Genomic DNA, 18118 nt, shown 5'->3' on the forward strand with positions numbered 1-18118 from the left:
GTGATAGTGGCAGTTCAACACTGAGTTGAAGTGTGGAGAGGATAGTGGGTCTGTTAGGAAACTTTGATATGGCAGGTAGTAGGGACATGAGTCATCCTGGGGTAGCTTGGAGAGACTTTAGAGGTGGGATTGAAAGACGTTGGCTCCCAGAACAGTGGTTAGAGTTTAGTAGACAGTCAATAAATATCCATCAAATGAATGAATAGTTTTTCTGTTCTCCCTTTAAAATAAGTTCTCAGCAGCATATATAACTTTCTTTGAAGCACTGTTCACAGTTGTGATTTTAAACTAATAAGTGACAATTAGTTTACTGAATGTCTCTGCCTCCCATTAAATGGTAAGCTCATCAGGGATTAAAAAGCTTGTTCCTTGCCCCTGCTTGTTGATTTTTTTCCCACACTATACCCCCAGAGTCTGCTGTATAGAAGGCATTCAGTGACTGCTTATTGACTCCCTAGCTTGTCAGCACAGTAAATACAGGTCTGAGAAAGATGGAGGAGTGCTTCAGTTGTGAATCTTATTTTAATGTCAGTGGCATGTTTTCTTTTATAAATACTAACAGGAAAGTTAGGAGGAGGAGTTGTTTGTGTGGGGGGACAATATTATTTGTTCACTTTCACACTGCTGCATTTGAAATCTAGGAGGATTATCCAGGTGAAAGGATTTAGTTGAAAACATGAAACTTAGAAGTCTTAGATAAATTGACAAAGACATCTGTATAGAGGGGTTAATTGAAACAGCATGAGCACTTGAGATTGCCAGAAAGGAGATGAAGAAAATGAGGAAGAACTGGGTTAAAGAGAAATCTTGGGACACACCTGTTTTAAGGAAGGCACAAGATGATCCAACAAAGAAGAATAAAGCAAGTTAGAGTTTGAGCAAACCGAATTCAAGTTCCTCTAACATCAAAGGAAAATCGTGGGTGGAGGGTACTGGGTACTAAACCCAAGGGCACTCTACCACTGAGCCACATCTCAAGCCCTTTCTATTTTTTTTATTTTGAGGTAGGGTCTGGCTAAATTGCCCAGACTGATCTTGAATTTGTGATCCTCTTTCCTTGTCCTTCCAAGTTGTTAGGATTACAGGTGTGTGCCACCACACCGAACTCAAGGGAAGATTTTTAAGAAGGTAGTATCATGGTTCGTATCCCCGGCACCTCAGAGTGGGGGAGAAAAAAAAAATAAAAAAGAAGGTCGTATCAAGCTGGAAGATCAGTGAAGATAAAATCCATAAGAAACTATTAGATCTAGCAGTTAGAGTAAATAGTTTGAGAGTTTGCATATGTGTGGAAAAAGTGTGATAAGTGAAATCAGATTTAAATGGACAAGATATAAAGATAGTAGATAAAAATTAATCTCTCAAGAATTATTTGGTGGTACAGAAAAAGATACAGTTTTTGACTTATGCATATCCACCCATTAAGTGAATAACATGCCCAGAGTATTCACACTACACAACAGTCCAGTTCAGAGTTTATGTGACTAAACTTCCCATGATACATTCTAGTCCCAATGGCTAGTTAACAAATAGTTGCTGATTACATCTTAGAGCAGCAATATAGACTGTAGAAGAGATACAGCAATGTAAGTAGATGCAAAGGCAAGAGACAGCAATTTGGTACAAACTACATATGAGATTACATGTCAAACAGTGTAGAACCACACAAAGAACAGAATCTACTTGGTTCATGGGCATCATTGATGACAGTTCTGTGCCAGGCACTGGTATTTGGGTAAAAGAGAATTCTAGGGTGGAGAAGGAAGCGAATAAGGTCTCATCCTTGGTGAAATCAGTTTGCTGATGGGTTCTTGGCTGTAATGAGGGTCTGGAATAGCAGAGGAGGCATCCTTAAGCTAAGTTTGAAATTTGACTTGAATGAGTCAGAGTGGGGAAAGAAGGGAACCTTCAACTTGTGGGACACCCCTGAAGAAATCACAAGCATAAGGACTGCCTTTGTACGGGTCAGTGAAATACCTATCTGACTAGTGAATGTGGAGGTCTTAAAGGCAAAGGAAGTTACAGAGGTGATCCTGCTTTGCTCATCCATGGAGAATGCTACTCCCTCCTTAGAGCCTGAGGGGAAGAAAATTCTGATCATTAATTATTGTTTTGTTTTTGCTGTTTCTTCCACACTATTTCTCTGAGCTTTAAGTGGAGCTCAGGTGTCATGATTACACCATTAACCCAGTCTGGCAGAGCCTCTTCTTCAATGGCACCCATGATGAGTCCTGGGGTCTGGGCTCCTGTATCCCCAAAGAGGACACAGCTGAGTCTGGAAGGAGGAAAGTGCTGGGGGGCTGCACTCCTGGCCCTGCAGGCAAGAAGGCCTGAATAATTCCTTGGTCTCCAATTGGAAAAACATTTCCCATCCAAGTAAGAAAGAAAGAAATTTTCACAGTCTGTGATATTCATGTGAAGGGCCATCTCGAGACCAGACAATGGTTGGCCACTCACCTTTTACACTGAGGAGGAAGGAAGAACTCAATGTAGTCATCAGAATTAACCCACTCTTTCACCCACAGACTACAAGGCAGATACAAACAGCCTTCTCAGATCCTCTGTCATCTTGTGTCATCTTTGTCATGAGACCAGGGATGGTGCCTCTCAGAGACCCATGTGACTTGAGATCTGTTCCAATTGCAGTTTTAAAGAAACTGTTTGAGGCTTGTATTTCTTAATATCACTTGATATCAGACCCTTCTTTGTGAACCACTTCACTTTTTAATTGGGTTCAGACTAATTGACCTCTAAGATCGCTTTCAAGCTTGAAAGACTCCAGACTGAGGACCTGATTTAAAGAATGCTCTCTCAGCAGGATATCATAGTTTGTTTACTCCACTACAAAAAGTCTGAAGATACAGGGGAAATGGGCCTTCCAGACCTTAAGGAGGGCATGGTTACAAGAAAGTGACTTTACAGTGTTCTAAAAAGGGATGTTATTTCCTCAGGATAAAACAGTAAGAAACAAAGAGAAAATATCCACTGAATCCAAGGTTCATAGGCCTAAGCAGTAATTTAGAGAACTGAGGGGAGTTCCTGTCCCCTATGATATTCTAAAATGACTGTCCTTGAGCTTAATGCAATATTTTGCACACCTTCCCTGATTAAAAATTTACTTATAAATCCAAACTTGCAGGAAAGTCCTGAAAGTTTAGAAGCAGTAAATTAATATGATATTCACTAAAGAGTAGCAAAGGGCCCTGTGGTCTAAGGAGTCTGTTATATCCTTGAAAGACAAGTGCTAGCAGCTGCTGTTTGGAAAATCATAATTACTGCAAAGAAGAATCTACACATGGCATTTCTATTCATTCTGGCTTGGTGACTAATTTTGGGAGTTTTCTGGAATCACTTGGAAGTTTTAGTTCAAGTGATTAAAATTAAGAGGCAGATATACAAAAAGGCCTAATGTCCAGGAGCAAAAACAACATAGTTTTCTTAGGTGCCTCAACATATTCATCTGAGCTGGCTTCTAGAGAAGGGACTAGTTAGGTGTATGTTTATTTCTGTTCTTCAAACTTACAAAACAATTTAAATTCAAAGATTCAAGAACAAATAATGTGTTATGCTGTGGTGATAGGCACTCTGCAGATGGATATAAAGAATGATTTCTTCTGGCATTATTGTTTTGGGAAGCTTTGGGCTTATGGTTCAGGTATGCAGGTTGCTATGACTGAAATGATTAATGTACTTTGTTAAAATTGATCACTATTTCCAGGTAGAATCTAGATGCTTTTATTTATCATGTGACACTTTCTGATTCCTTTTTTTTCTCTTCCTTTGATTGTACAACAAAATATCTGGCAATAGTAAACTGTAGTATAGAGATTCAGAACTCTCTCTTGCCCTGTGTTAATGGTTTTTTGTGACTTCTCCATGTTTTACAGAGGAAGCAGGACCAGGAAGAAGTCATATGCACACAATTAATCCTTTAACCCTCTACCCTAATCCCAACTAACTTTACCCCTCCCCATTCCATAATCTACCTTCTGACCTTATTTATTTTTTCCCCAAAATTGGAGCTTGAAGTTTATTTTAGCCCAATTTTACCTATTGGGAAGAAAACCCTATTTCTACACATGAGAACTTGAGTTTTTCATGCTGTCCCAATCTGGAATACAAGAACCAGTGAATATGTAGCAAGGGACAAGTTTGCTCTGAGGGAAATTTCCCCCATTCTCTTAAAAAAGTGTGATGCCTGGGTTGCATTAGCCACTGAATCAAGTCTAGAATCCTGGGGATTCATCTTAACACCAATTTCAGTGTGAGCTTTATAGAGCTACAATATGAATGTCAGAGAGACTCAGATATCCCTCAGCATCACCAAGATACTCAGTCTTCACCAGTGTAAAATTAGAGCTAATGTTCCTTTTCTCTTGGGCTTGTTATGAGGACTGTGAGCTGAAGTGTTTGAAAGTGCCTGGCATGGTTCTTCTCAAGAATTTGCTTCTTTGTCACCTTTTTACCCGAGCTGCTGGAAGCACTCCCTCTCCTGGAAAAGACCCCAGATGCCGCTAGTACAGAGTGACACATTGTCTTCAGTCTCATGAAGAGCACAGTTAATGGGAAATGATTTCAGCTTATTGTATCTTCTAGTAATCCTGTGATGCCATCCCAAAACAAAAAGCACATGACTACTCGTAAACCCACGACACATGAAAAAGAAATTGGATTCCACTCAGAAAATCAGGCCGTAAAGCTAATCGTCCTGATCCAATAACACGGCCCTGCAGGATGGCATCATCAGTCCTGAGACACAGGAGGAGGAGGGAGAGTGAGTGCTCAGAGAGGCCACTGCCCAGCTCTTGATACTCAAGCCAATGAAAAATTTATAAGGAGATGTTTTATAGCCAATGTCTAATGCCACTGCTGGGTCACAAGCCAATCTGAGCCAATCAATAGTATTCATCATCCTAAAAGGAACTAGTGATTGCATGTTTATGAGAACTGGGAGGTTTTCCAAGCCAAGGCCAGTTTCTGGTTACTTGGTATGTGTCACCCTTAAAAATATAGAGCTTATTTTGAAAATGGAACCGAAGACCTTTTAAAAAATTATAAAGTGGGGAGAAGAATGTTTGAATTCTTTCTGAAGTCAACCCAAGGACAATTTTTTTAAGCACCTTTTTTGTTTTAATCTTCAGTGGTCATTTTTTGTATGTTATTTCTTTTTACTTAGCTCCAGAATTTTTTAAAATAGCACTTTAGCATCTGTGTTAAACTCCTTCAAATATAAATGAAAATGTATGAGAATGAAATCTTAAAAATAAAAGTTGCAAATAGAGTCAAGTTTATCATTATATGTCACTAAATTCCAAGTTGGATTGATTTTAAAAAACTTTTTCTCTTGGCACAGTGGCTCAGTAACTTTGGAGACTGAGGCAGAAAGATTGCAAGTTCACGGTCAGCCTCAGCAACTTGATGAGACACTGAGCAACTTAGTGAAATTCTGTCTTAAAATAAAAAATAAAAAGGGTTGGGTGTGGTGGCACATGCCTGTAATCCTACTGGCTCGGGAGGCTGAGTCAGGAGGATTGCAAGTTCAAAGCCAACCTCAGCAAAAGTGAGGTGCTAAGCATCTTTAAATTAAAAAAAAAAAAAAAAAAAAAATAGGGCTGGGATGTGGCTCAGTGGTTGAGTGCCCCTGAGTTCAATCCCCAGTACCAACAAATAAGTACATAGGGTTGGGGATGTAGCTCAGTGGTAAGTGATTATACCCCTGGGTTTAATCCCCAGTACCAAAAACAAAACAAAACAAACAAAACCCAAAAAACTTTACTATATTAGAAGCTTCAACTTGAGTCTGAGGATTTGCTTTCTACCTAGGCAGGGATTTAAAAAGCAGAAAGGAGGAGTAGAGACAGCAGATGAGCTGGAGGGTTGTGTGCTCAGAAGTTTGCGGAAGATTTCAGGGGAAACCATACTTCATCCTGGTTAGATGGAAAAACCTCTGAAAACATTGGGGCATTCAGGTGTACGTTCTAGGCATGGCTAAAGCAGGGCCCTCTCTGAGGTCATCAAAGCAGATTCTATTGGATATTCCCCCACCAAAATTGTTTTTGAATTATGAAGTAAACGTAAAGAGCTCACAAATGGAGTCTTGGAAAATCCACTTCTGAGGGAAAAAAACAGGAGAGGAAGAGTTCATAATGCAATAAGAAGTGTTTCATCCTTCCCTGGTAATGGTATCAGGATAGGATCTATGTCTTTCATCTTTGTAATAGGCAAATAAGATTTCTTTTCATTACTATAAAAGTAAAACAAGATCATTGTGTTTGAAATCTACGTAAAAGTAAAAAATAAGCAATAAAAATCTCTCATTGTCAGGCCCAGTGGCATACACAGTAGTCCCAGCAACTCAGAAGGCTAAGGCAGAAGGATTACAAGGATCAGCCTCATCAACTCTGCAAGACACTATCTCAAAATAAAAAAAGACTGGGACACAGCTCAGTGGTAAAGTGCCCCTGGGATCAATCCCCAGTATGTTCCCCTGGAAAAAAAAAAAAAAATTTATTCATGAGTCTAATGTTCTAAAAAATCCATTCAACAGGGTGGTCTATTTTCTTCCTAACAAATAATACATGTACATACATACATACATGTCTCTACTAAGTTGGAGCATTAGTGTATGCAGTTTGATATTCCAAGTTTTCAGTGTATATTTATTTTGCTTTTGTTTTCATGTCGCAAAATGGTCAGATATGGCTAAGTGTGCTGCCAGGCATCCATAATCCCAACAACTCAAAAGTTCAGGCAGGCAAATTTAAAGTTCAAGTCCATCTCTGGAAACTTAGACCATCTCAAAAAAATTAAAAGGGCTGGGAGTGTAAGTCAATGGTAGAGCCCCACTGTACTGATTCAATCCTTAGTACCTCCCCCAAAAAGAGATATTTTGTTGTGCAGTTAGTACTCTATTTAAGGAATGTGCCATGTGTGCCATTCTTCTATTGACATATAGACTGTGCATTTTGAAGCTCCAAGTCTTTATTTATGCACTCTTATGTGCTTGGCCTGCCTGCCTTTCCATCTCTGTCCTTGAACCCTTGCCGCCTATGCTGAAGCCTGCCCCATTTCCCCTGTTGGAATGAATCACTCTCAGAGACAGAGTGGTATAGTCAGGGGAGTAGGGACTTTGGAAGCCCACAAGTTGGGCCTCATACCTGGAGTAGTGTGCTTTCCAGCTCTGTGACCTCAGGAAGTTTCTTAAGTAATCTTCAGACTTTTCACCCATAAAGTGGAGAGAGTGGTCCCTACCTTGGAGTGTTAATATAAAGATTGAATAGAACATATGTGTTAAAGTTTTCTCCCTTCCACCCTTTTTTGGTTTTCTGGTTTCTCTCCAGAGCACCTATAGTATAGTGATGAAGAGCTTGAGTGAACTTGAGAAAATTAGCCTAGTCTCTCTGTGCCTCCCTCATTTTTCTCACCTGCCATCTGGGAATAATAATACCTATTTGCATTCATAGGTTTTTAGGGAAGATTAAATGACATGATTGACATAAGGCATTGAATGCCAGGCACAAGTAGGAATGCAATAAACATGAACTCTTATATTTTAGGGGACCTCTCACAGGTGTTTTATTGTTGTTACCAGAGTATGAACTCCTCTATGGCTTCACAGTAGTTAGTAAGTTCTCCCCTTTTGTTTACTCCTTGGAGTCTGGTGTGCTTCTGGGCAATCCAGTGCCTGGGCTGGACCCTTCTTTTTTTTTTCTTTTTGGGTACCAAGGATTGAAATCAGGGGCACTCAACCACTGAGCTACGTCCCTAGTTCTATTTTGTATTTTCTTTAGAGACAGGGCCTCACTGAGTTGCTAAGCACCTCGATTTTGCTGAGACTGGCTTTGAATTCTTGATCCTCCTACCTCAGCCTCCTGAGCCACTGGGATTACAGGCTTTCGCCACCATGCCCAGCCTGGACCCTTTTCTGCTTGCCATACCCTGCAGTGGGCTCTGGTTACCCAGACTTCCCTATAATCCCTAAGGATGGATTCTGTGGAATGGAGTAGTCCTTCAGAGCAGTGGACTGAAGAAGAGACCCTCCTTAACCATGGCTTAGCATTCAGGTATCAGACCAAGATGAAGAAAGTTCAGCTGTGAAAGAATTGCCTGAGAACTGATTCAGTTCTCAGAAGGCAGCCTGGGGTAGATTACTGTAGAGAATGGCTCTAGCAACCTTATCCTCTTTGGGGATTTCATCCTCTTGTTTATGTGTGTGGGTGTGGGGGTGTTCTCTTTCTAACAGGAAGGTGGTAATGTCCTGTCTTTGGTGTACCAGCAGTCTCACAATGAGAGGATGGTTTTTTCTTAGAAACCAGGATGTGGTAGCAATCTTAGAGGGTGTCTACCCTGCTCTGCTGTAGTCTAGTAGTGTTCTCACAGTATGGTCCCTAGACTGACAGCATCTCATCCACTGGGAACACTCCAGACATGCAGCTTCTCATTGGCCCCAGATCTGCTCAATCTGAAACTCTGGGTGGGACCCAGCAAATGATGTTGCAAAGAACCCTGAAGGTGATTCCACTGCACTCTCAAACTTGAGGACGAAGAGCACAGAAACCAAGAGAGAGAAGGGAAAGGAGAAGAATTTCAAAGTGTGTCTCTTGGGCCTTTTCTGGGGACTGCTTATGTTCCTGCATCAACTTTTTACATCAATACCTGTTTGTTTGTGTAAGCTGGTTTCAGCGGCATTCTGAACCAAAGAGTTTTGAGTAATAAAGTATGAGTTGTTCAAAGAAAAATTGTAGAATAAATAAAACTTTGGGGTTCCCAGACCCCTTGCTTTGACATTTCCCCCTTTGGAAATCTCAAAAGTCTCTGCTCAAGAGATCTGGTCCTGACTAGCACTCCCCAGTACTTCCTTTCTGGGCCAAGACCATGCAGTGGTTTTTCAAACTATTGCTCAGAATTCAACTAAAGGAAACTAAATCAAATATGACCTTGAATATTTATGTACAAAAATGTCATTTCAGTATTGTTTGTGTAGGAAAAAATTGGGGATGTTTTGGGGAATGACTCAAATAACCAAGAATGTAAGTCAAATAAATTATGGCAAGCCCTTATAATGGAATACATCAGCCCTCCATATTCACAAGTTCAACATCCACAGATTCAATCAACTGTGGATAGAAAATATTGGGGAGAGAACTGCATCTGTTCTGAGTATGTACAGACTTTTTTCATTATTACCTAAACAATACAATACAAATGCCTCTTTACTAGGCATTTGCCCTGCCTTAGGTATTATAACTAGTCTAGAGATAAATAAGTACATGGGATTGTCAGTTATGTATAAATAGTATGCCCTTTTATATAAGGAACTTAAGTATCCAAGGATTTTGGTGTCTACAGGGGGTCCTGCAATCAATCCCCCATGAATACTGAGGAACAAAAATACTCTGCAGTCCTTTAAAGTGACATTTTCATAGAACACTTTGTGTTGGGTTTGATAATAACAATAAAACAGTAAAGTAAAAAAGATGGATATAAAATAGTATAGAATAAACCTAAGTATGTATGTTAAGAAAGTCCAGAGATAAACAAAATTTATGAGTGGTTATCATCTTTGGGTAATAGTAACACAGAGTATTTTTTTCCTTTATCCTTTGGTATTTTCTAATTTTTCATTTTTAACTTTTTGATACTTTCAAATTTTCTACAATGATAATGTATTCCTTTTGCAAGTAGAAGAAAATGCAATAATATTGTGTGAACTTGGGTTAATCATTTTACCCCTTCATCTGAGTTTCTTGCTTCAATATAGCACCTTTCTGGGACTCCTCACTTAGTGGAAAGAGTGTGACTTCCTTACCATGCCCCCAATATTTTTCTTTAACCTCCACTTTCTCTATATTTTTATCAGTGGACCTGGTGGCTGTTTCAATTCTTTCACCTCCCCCAACCACTTTATTTCAATGATGACAGTGACTAGCTGAGTTGTCATAAGTGGAGCAGGCTCAGGTGAGACTAAGCTAGCCCCAGACTGCAAACAGACATGACAGGAAAGGGCAAGAAGCAAGGCCCGAGAGTGCCACTGATGCATGGAGGGGTTGGGGAGGGGCATAGCCATGCCACTGAGGCTGGCCTGAGCTGGCCTCAGGAAACTCTGCTATTGTGCCTGGAGGATGGTCCTTGGAGGTCAGCAGTAGGTGCATTCAGACAACCAGAAAATAGCACAGTAGCCTAGCATATAGCCTGACACTTACTGAATGTCTATATGCTCAATAAATACTTGTATTTGTTAATAGAGGGAATAAATGAAGCTTCACCGAAGTCTCTGGTGATTAAGATTCTCCACCAGAGAATGCCAGGCAGCACCAGGGGTCTGGACACATGCTAGCCTGTGAGACAAGGGGACTGAGAGAGGTCTGGTATGTATAGAGAAATGGTGCACAACAGTGAGGCAAGCAGACCTTTAGAACCAAGCCTAAAGGTTTCAATCCCATCTCTACCACCAAGCGGCTGGGAAATATTGGGCACTTTTCCTAACTTCCCTGGGCATCCTCTTCTACTGGGCAACTTGGGGATAACTCTGCCCACCTTGCGGGGTTGTTCTGTGATGCCTGCATGAGTTCATGTTGAAGGACAACTACAGGTCTCCTCCAGTCCTCTGAGGCTGCCTGATAGGGGATCAAGGAGCTGTGACCTAGGCCTGTGCTAGCAGAGGTAAGGCAGGGCATGCTACCACTAGCCCAGGTTCCTGACATCAGACACGAAACCTGGTTGGCAACTGAGGCTGCCACCTCTGGCCTGCCTGGCTCAGATGCTGACCAGGCCTGGAGGCCGATCTAACAACTGAACTGTGGAGGCAGAGAAAGACAGAAACAAGAAGTGGGCTGGCATCAGAGGCCAAAAGGATAGGAAACAAGGGTGAGGCTTTTTCCTAAGAAGCTTGAACACCCAGTACTATTCTCAAACAGGGCATCTATGTTGGCCTTCTTTTTCTCAAAGATGTTTGGATGCTTCATTCACTGTGACATTCTCTATAAGCAGTCTTATAGCTCTTTGGTAATGTGTGCTAAGATAATTGAGATGTGTTCACATGCTGTTGTATTCAACATGGTTCCTAATGCCATAGCAGCAACTTGGGGTGCCCAAAGCCAGGCCACTTTCAGAGATTAGAGTTACTTATCTTACATACACATCCTTTTTTCTCACATCCATCTGGCTTTTGTTTCTGGAACTTTCTTATTGCTAAGTCCTACCCTCAAATCTTTGAGTTTATCCTTATTTGGAAAGTGCATTGTGTTCATCCACCAATCTTGTTTTAATTGCATCTCAGGCAAGCTTTGGCAGCATGGTGCTTTCCACTCTCCCATGACTGCCTGCTGGCAGTTATCTCTGTACTTATGAATAAAGTCATGGCAAGATGCAATCATGCCTTTCTTTCTATGGTTTCTTTCTGGATTGTTAAAAAATATCCTGGTGATCTGAATTGTTTCTCCACTTCCATTAATGAATAAATGCATGAGAGAACTGGTTTAATTAGCTTTAATGAATTTTTCAAAAATGATTTTTACAAACCATCATGCAAAAGGTGAAAAGAAGAATGCAGTAAAGAGTCCCTTTTCTATCCTTGCTATTTTATAGATAAATACTAAGAAGACTTCCAACAATTTTAAACTGATGATTTCTCATGTGGATAATAATGACAGTCAATTACTTGGGCTGGGGACTGTGTCATACTCATCTTTCTGCTCCTTGCAGATACTAGCATGGAACCTGTCACATATCTGGGTTCAACACACATTGGCTGTGTCCAAAAAAGAATGAAAGTCAGATGTGTTGAGGCATATACCTGCAATCCCAGCTACTCTGGAGGCTCAGGCAAAAGGATTGCAAGTTTGAGACCAGCCTGGTCAACTTAGACCCTGTCTCAAAAATAAAAAAAAAAAAGAAAAAGGAAAGTGTGACAGGGTGGAGGAGACACTGTGGATTGACCACCCAAGAGGCTCTCAGGATCTTATCCCCTTGCCTTCTATTATGAGGTTGGAAACAAAAAATTTGATTTGATTTCCCAGCTATTCTTGCACTTGGTGAAACAATTCTGGCTAATGAGATAACAAATCCTTCCTTTCCAGAATAAGAGGCAGACTTCTCTAGGAGAAATCCATCAATTCTTTTATACTTCTCTCTTCCTATCTGGACGCAGACATGATGCCCAAAGGTGCAGTAGCTATCTTGAAACCATAAGGTACAAGTACCAGTAAGAATGGCCAAGTGAAAAAAAGCATCTTAATTCTTGATGGTGACATTGATGACCACTATTGCTAGACTGATAACCATCTGAGAGTGTCCCAAAATGAAGAACTTTTCATGCTAAAAGTTCTGGGCAAGACTGAATGTTAGTCATTCTACTTGAGTCGTAGACTATTTACAGAGACTTATTTTGCAGTGAGAAAAATAAATCCTTATTTATCTCAGACATTATAGTTATATTTTTTTGTTGTTTACAGTCAAAAGCATTCCTGCATGTGGAAATTTGTATTTCTGAGGTTTAACAAACAGACATGTACAGAGTTGCAATTCTTTTGGTGCTCACTGCTGGCATATGGGTTTTCTTAATTGAGTCTCATAATGATTCTTTGTAGTAAAGGTCTTAGGCTTGTATTACTATAACAAAATACCTGAGGCTGGGGACTTTATGAAGAAAAGAGGTTAATTTGGATCAAGATCTGTTCAGCAGAAAGTACAAACAGCATGTTGCCTGAGTCTGGCGAGGGTACTTCTAACTGACTTAACGTGGTGAAGTGGAGAGAAAATGGCCTTGTGTAGAAGAGGCCAAGCTTTTGGGATGGCCTTGTTTTTATAACAACCCGTTTTTATAAGAACTAACCCAGTCCTGAAAGAACTACATTTATCACTTCCAGGGGTGTTACCCCCAAGACCTAATCACCTTCCACTAAGCCCACCTCTTAAAGATCCACCATTTCTCATATCATTACATCCAGGACCAAGCTTCCAGCATATTAACCTTTGGGGGACATACTTAAACCATATCCTAACCATAGTAGTACATTCCTTATACCAGTTTTACAGGCTGAAAAAAAATGAAGGAAACAAGATTCCCAACTGTAATCTAAGTCCATGATATACCCTTTTCTCCCCAAAGCCACTCTTGACTCGTTTTCTTTTAACTCAATATGTGTTCATCTGGACTGGGGCTGTAGCTCAGTGGCTGAGCACTTGCCTAGCACGTGTGAGGCACTGGATTCAATCCTTAGCACCACATAAAAATAAACAAATAAAATAAAGGTAGGCGGTCCATCTGTAACTACACACAAAAAATTTTTTTTAACTATGTGGTCATTTAATGGTATAGTCGGAATGAGCATCCTGCTTTTCCATTGGATAAAGTGAGTTGCAATCACTGCCTTTATTTCTGTGATTTCTTTTTGCACTTCCACTAGATCTTAGTCATCTGACTTTTTTTTCCCCATCACTGCTGTTAATAGATGCATGAGGGCTGGGGTTGTGGCTCAGTGGTAGAGCACTAGCCTAACATGTGTGAGGCACTGGGTTCAATTCTTAGCACTGCGTATAAATAAAAAAAAATAAAGATCCCTCCACAACTAAACATTTTTTTAAAAGTAGATGCATGAGAGAATAGTTTTACACAGATTCATAGAATTTTAAAAATCATCGAATGGTTCAAAAAGCACATAAGAGAAAGTAATAAAAAGTCTTCTTTCTACTCTGTTGTTTATGGATGAAGATTAGGAAAACTTCCATCAGTTTTAAATTGACAGTTTTGCATGTGGACAATAATGATAGTCCTTTAAATTTGCATTTAGTTTTAAGGTTACAAAATATTTTCAAAGTTGCAGACTCCTTTTCTCCTTCCAGCCAGTTGGGGAAGTTTTCTTCATAGCTCCTTCATCATCACAGGTCTCCCCGCAACCCTCACTCTTCTCTCAATCTTGAGGTCAGGATGTCCCTCTGCCCTTGATCCTTTGGTAGATTGTCTGTCTGTTAGCACACCTGAGCTGGGGCTGTGGGTCTCCTGGACTTCCTGGACACAACCATAGGCTCTTTATGTGGTCTTTGTATTAGTCACCACACTGAGCACAGGCCTCTCCCAGAGGACGTTAGGAGTGATCTGGATGACTGCCTAATCTGCTCTTTTAAAAAAATTTTTTATTTGTTCTTTTTAGTTACTCATGACAGTAGAACGTATTTTGACATATTATACATACACGGAGTATAACTTCCCATTCTTGTGGTTGTATATGATGCGGAGTAACACTGTTCGTGTATTCATATATGAACATAGGAAGGTTACATCTGATTCATTCTACTGCCTTTCCCATTCCCATCTCTCCTCCCTTCCCCCCAACTCTGCCCTGTCCAATCTGGTGAACCTCTCCTGGTCCTGCCTATTGTGAGTCAACATCTACTTATTAAGAGAACATTTGGCCTTTAGTTTTTCCAGATTGGCTTATTTCACTTAGCGTGATCTTCTGCAGTTTCATTCATTTACCAGCAAATGTGAAAATCTTATTCTTCTTTATGGCTGAGTAATATTGCATTGTGTGTGTGTGTATATATATATATATATATATATATATATATACACACACACATATATATGTATATGTATATATATATGTATATATGCACACATATATGTGTGTATATATATGTATCACATTTTCTTTATCCATTCATCTGTTGAAGGGCACCTAGATTGGTTTCATATCTTAGCTATTGTGAATTGAACTGCTATAAACATTGATGTGGCCATGTCACTATAGCATGCCGATTTTAATTCCTCTAGGTATATGTTGAGGAGTGAGATAACTGGGTCAAATGATGCTTCCATTCCAAGTTTTCTGAGGAATCTCCACACTGCTTTCTAGGGTGGTTGTACCAATTTGCCATCCCACCAGCAATGTATGAGTGTACCTTTTCCCCCACATCCTCACCAACATTTATTGTTACTTGTAGTCTTGATAATTGCCATTCTGACTGGGGTGAGATGAAATCTCAGTGTAGTTTTAATTTGCATTTCTCTAATTGCTAGTGATGTTAAACATTTTTTTCCTATATTTGTTGACCAGATGTATTTTTCTTCTGTGAAGTGCCTGTTTAGTTCCTTTGCCCATTTATTGACTGGGTTTTTTTTTTTTTTTTTATGTTAAGTTTTTGAGTCCTTTATATATCCTGGAGATTAATGCTCTGTCTGAGGTACAGGTGGCAAAGATTTTCTCCCATTCTCTAGGTTCTATCTTCATATTCTTGATGGTTTCCTTTGCTGTGAAGAAGCTTTTTATTTTGAATCCATCCCATTTATTGATTCTTGATTTTACTTCTTGTGCTTTAGGAGTCTTGTTGAGGAATTTGGCTCCTAAGCTGACATGATGGAGATTTGGGCCAACTTTTTTTTCTAGAAGGCGCAGTGTGTCTGGTCTGACGCCTAGGTCCACATTGAGTTGAGTTTTGTGCAGGGTGAGAGATAGGGGTCTAATTTCATCTTGTTAAATATTTATTTCCCTAACCTACTCTTGAGTGTAGATAGTTTGGGAAACTCTCTTCAATCAACATATCTGACTTCCATTTTCTCTGACAGTTTGTGTATTTATTTACAGATTATCCCTTATTAAAAATAACATTCATGCTGGCGTGGTGTTGCACAACTGTAATCCCAGAGGCTCAGGATGCTGAGGCAGGAGGATCACGAGTTCAAAGCCAGCCTCAGCAACTTAGCAAGGCCCTAAGCAACTTAGCAAGACCCTGTCTCTAAATAAAATATAAAAAGGGCTGGGGATGTATGCTTTCATTATGATGTATATAGAACTCTGTCAATCCATCACTCACTTACTGAAGATCCATTAATTCTGCTCAGATTTATTGGCAGGTTTATTTATCTAATGGTGAACCTACAGCTGGACTATCTTGTTTTTGCAGATTCATTCATTCATTGTCTTCATCTTTCATTTATATTTATTCAACAAATGACCATATTATAGTTAACATGAGAGAGTCCCTGTTCCCAAAGGTCATGATCTGGTAGAGGACACAGGCTTACTAATAAATCATTATGACACTTCATTTATTCCATGAAGAAGAAGACAAAGCATTGCCAGGGATCAGAGATAATTTCAAAGAAGTAAAGTAGAACTGACAGATTAAGTAGATGCTTAATAGGTGAGATCAAAGAAATAAGGGAGGGTGGTTCTTTCCAAAAGAGGAAATAGCAGGTACAAAAGCTCAGACATGTTTAAAACCTGGCTTATACAAGGAACCAGAGAATGTACGCAGAATGACTAGAGTTCTAGGAGTGTGGGTGGGATAGTGTTGGAAACCACATATCCCCATCACCCTGCCTGCTGCTTGGTAATTCATCCTCCACCAGAATGGAAACCCTTGCTTCTCCCTCTTCCTCCAAGCCCTACCCATTCTCAAGACCTGCGTCCTTCCTGAAGCCTTTGCAGATTACCAAACAAGTGGGCACTTGGTTCCATTCTGTTTCGTATATTACCATACAAAGATTTTATAACAAACTTTACTTTCCTACCAAATTATAAACTCCTTGAAGGTAGAGACTATGATTTATACTTTTCTTAAATTCCTCAGGGCATCTAGGTAAGAAACCAAGTGCTGCTCTATAAATACTCATTGAAGCAACACTGACCTGGAATCTCTTCAAGTCCTAGACAGTGCCCGTGGACCTGACAGCATGGTGGGTCTAGACAGTGCCCATGGACCAATGGCTGGTGAGTCTCTTCACAAATCCTCAAACACCTGCTATGACACCGAATTCTAGGTTTGTGGTGTCATTTAGATGCCATTAACCTGATTTTCTGTTTCTTGGAGAAAAGATGAGTAATAATATTACAGGAATTTAGAGGGATTCCCATTAGAAGTCCCTAAGTCTAATCAACCTTTGAATTTACTGTTAATCAGCTCCTTACCCAAGGAAAGTGGAAAATAAAATAAAGTTTCCATTTGGGAAGCCCTAGGCTCATAGATAGAAGAACCAAGTCTTTGTTTTACTCTACCATATGTCAGTCTATGACCTTGGACAAGTCATCTAGGCACTTGTAAACCAAAGTTTCTCTCCCTTTAAAATTGGGACATTAATACCTCTTAGGTTATAATTAGTATTAAATATAGTAATGGATATTAAATTAATTGGTAATGCATGTAATGTCATTTAAAATCAGAGTGTTTTAATCAATATTATAAACAAAAGTTCTCTCCCTTGTCTTATTCCCAGAGTTCAAAACCTACATTCATGCTCTCCACAGGGAGGTAAGTGAGCCATACTTATTTTTAAGAAGATAGAGTATTCATCTTTGAATATCTAGGAGATCCATTGCCATCACCTTCTCAGGTGACTTAAAACGTCAGAATAATCATGTTTGCCTTCCCTGGGATTCCAGATTCTCCAGGCACTGGTTGCCCCGCTATTCCAGGTACCGCAGTGGAATAGCACTAGCTGTGGCAAATTTCCCAGGCTCAGCTCTGGGAACATCAGCTTTTCCCACCACAGAGAATTCTGCATTCCAGGCTGTTCTCTTCAGAAAGACAGTTCTGCAAATTGAAAGATTTTTCAGCAAAGAGTGGTTAAAGGACGTGGGCAACAAAAGTGGGCCCCAAATCAAGGACCCTAAGAGAGAAGGGGAAGAGGCATATGGAAGGAAAGAGCAATTGAATCTACACAGCGGGCACCTCTAACCTGCAGGCAGAGGCTGGACTCAGCCTATCACTGACTTTGGGAAACTCACTCAACTTCTGTGAGTGTAAAATTATATAAGTTGATCATTGTATCGAGCTTTTGCTGTTATTGAAGGATTAAATTTGAATAAAAGAATTTTACAAATAGAAAAATGCTATATGATTATAAGCTGGCTATAAATTTACCTGCCTAAAGTAATCATTCAGACAGCCCAGATGACCTGTGTGTCCCTTGACCTCCACGGAGTTGACCGTTAGGGAAATTAAAGGAATTCCAGAAACCTTCCCAGGGATCTGAAAGGCCTCTCCTGTAGGTGAATGATGTGCCCTGACAGCCCTTGGTTTCCGCAGGTGACTCCCTGCTGCAGTCTGCCTTTGTTCCAGATGTATGTCCCCCTGAGGTGAGGCACCAATGCGCCCCTCATTCCTCCCTGCTCTCCACGGC

At 40.1% G+C, this 18118-nt stretch overlaps 1 long non-coding RNA gene across 8 annotated transcripts in view; it reads left to right on the forward strand.

Moving 5' to 3' along the window:
* The window catches only part of LOC124961486 (uncharacterized), a 48823-nt gene extending 31013 nt beyond the window's left edge, over positions 1-17810 (forward strand). For all 8 annotated transcript variants that reach the window (XR_007104257.1, XR_007104261.1, XR_007104255.1 and 5 more), the window contains 3 exons: positions 16570-16709; positions 17213-17247; positions 17379-17810. This is a non-coding gene — a long non-coding RNA (uncharacterized LOC124961486). The remainder of the gene's footprint in view (positions 1-16569; positions 16710-17212; positions 17248-17378) is intronic.
* The last annotated feature ends 308 nt before the right edge of the window (positions 17811-18118 follow it).

Source organism: Sciurus carolinensis, chromosome 12 (assembly GCF_902686445.1).
Source record: "Sciurus carolinensis chromosome 12, mSciCar1.2, whole genome shotgun sequence".
NCBI lineage: Eukaryota > Metazoa > Chordata > Mammalia > Rodentia > Sciuridae > Sciurus > Sciurus carolinensis.